We start from the raw sequence: 2500 nt of genomic DNA, 5'->3' as shown, positions 1-2500 counted from the left end.
TTATCATTATCAATAAGAGAATCATTTCCATCATTATAACTATCACTATTATGGTTATCATCCAGGGGGTTGCCGGGACTATAGGATTTTAGCACCTGTGGCAGAAACTTGGTTAGGCCCTCACGGCTTTCAAAGAGCGAGGGTCTCTTGCTCCTCGCGTGGCCTAATTGTTTGCCTTTGTGTTTTGTCAGTGACACGTTAGTCACTGGTGAACTGTTTGGTATTAAATACTAGATTATTGGTTCTCAAACTGGGTGTACAGGGTGCCGTAGACAGTAACAAGGGTGCCATAAGATTCCGTAGTTAGGATATGAACCATCCTCCCCCTTTCCGATACAGTATTGTAAGCATGTAAACCACCCTTTCCCCTTTCCGAGACAAGGTAGTTAGCTCTCATTGTTTTGCTAAGTATATGTTTGTAATTTTTCAGAGCTCCAGTAATTCGTGTAACAGGCGAAGATACACTTAAAATTCAATGTGTGAATTAGAGGTGGAGGTCGAGGAAGTTAAGAAATAGGGCTGAAGGAAGGAGTTAAGGGTGTCATCACTGAAAAGAGCTTGGGAATCACTTCTCTAGGTTAACAAATCAATTCTTCTGGGGGAACGTCCTTCTATATCTTCCTTTATGGCTGCATTACAGTCATCAGCTGTAACAATTCTCATAGATTTATCGTTGTCGTTTTTTTCCTGCGATTGTTGTGAACAATTTCTGTTATCGTCATAATCTTCCCCCTTATCATCATCATCAGTAATAGTAGAAGTAAAAGTACGGTTATCTGTTTGTTTGCCCTCTGTCTTCTTCATTGCTCTCTATCAGGCATGTCATTTGTTCTCCAGCCATATTTCTTGCTCCCTTACTTCGGTCAGTTTACTCTGGGCAGATACATCCTGTTGGGGATCTCCTCTTAATCACTGTCACCACATCTCGGCTACATAAAAAAGCTGTAGATATAAACAGGTTAACAGACAAACAAATACATTAATCGATAGAAAGATAAGGGCACATACACAGAATGTAAGAAATATAGGCAATTGAGACTATATTTTTTTCTGTTCTCCCTCTCCTTAAAAACAAACGTCTTAACAATTAGAACCACGGAGGCTCTTTTTCACCTGGACACGAATTATGTTTAGCTCACGTGGAAGAAAAATAATCGGTTCTCAACTAAAAGAGAAGTTTATGGAATTCACAAAAGTAATATACAATTTACACTTTTCTATTCTGTTAGACAATTGTATAAAAATGATGTTAATGAGAATAAGTAACCACTATTCTAATAGCATTTTCGTCCGCATACATGAGTTCCCCTTATGTGTCACGAAGACAGAGTATTGAGTTCTACCAATTGCATCTCCTGCTTTGCCAAGTTTTATTTATTTATTTATTTAATTATTTGTTTTCATTCTTATTTCATTTTATTTATTGATTTATTTTTTATTCACATCAATACCTTTTCGAGATCAGCTACGGAATCCGGCAATCTGTATATGCTTATTGATAAAATATAAACATTGCTTTCCTGCCCTTACTCGCGTTGAAATGTTTGAACTGTGGATATGAGGCTGTCTTGGCTAATGAAGAAAAGACATTGATTCGTGCCGCTTTTTACGACTTTGCATTTTTTTTTCTTCATGAACAATTGAAGAAATCAAATTAACAGAAACGGGACATTTTTCTGTTATAACATAAAAAAGTGGAGCGATAAGGTTCTGACTACTGACCAAAAACATGACGAGATGAGTAAGTGAAGAAATATATTATCTTTTATATCAAAATTAAAAATAAACATTTTCCCTAAAAAAAAGTATATGTGCATAATTTTTAATTTCTTTCTTAAGTTTAAAGTCTTCATCGAGAAGGATAGAAGGGTGAAGAGCAGAAATTACAAAAAGAGAGCGAGAGAGAAAAAAAAATCGATATGTATGTATATGGTTGTAAATACACACACACACACACACACACACACACACACACACACACACACACACACACACACACACATATATATATATATATATATATATATATATATATATATATATATATATATATATGTTTCCGTCTCGTAAAAAAATATTTGTACTTCAGAAAGGTTCATTGGATCCCCACATGTATATTGACACGTTGCAAGCAAAGCAATCAAAACTGAGTCGCTGATGAAGTCAATATGTACACGAGACAATACAAGGAAAAACGAACAATTTTATAAACCACAAAATAGCTATAACAAAAGAACGAACGAGGAAATGCTTATGGCCTACTGTCTTTCAAATTTAGAATGTGTGTGTGTCTCTCTCTGTCTATCTCTCCCCCACCCCCTCTCTCTGTCCGTTTGTCTGTCGGTCTCCCTCTCTGTCTCTGTTTCTTTATCCGTCTATTTGTCTTTGTCTGTCACTCTCCTCTTTCGGAAATTTGAGAGAAACAAGAAATAAAATGAGAGGAAAAAAATTCTCTAAATGATCTTGTGTTAAATGCATTTATCAAGGATTTAATTATTCA

Source organism: Penaeus vannamei, chromosome 3, assembly GCF_042767895.1.
Source record: "Penaeus vannamei isolate JL-2024 chromosome 3, ASM4276789v1, whole genome shotgun sequence".
Classification (NCBI taxonomy): domain Eukaryota; kingdom Metazoa; phylum Arthropoda; class Malacostraca; order Decapoda; family Penaeidae; genus Penaeus; species Penaeus vannamei.
The sequence above is the reverse complement of the archived record's forward strand: the minus strand, read 5'-3'. Positions refer to the sequence as shown.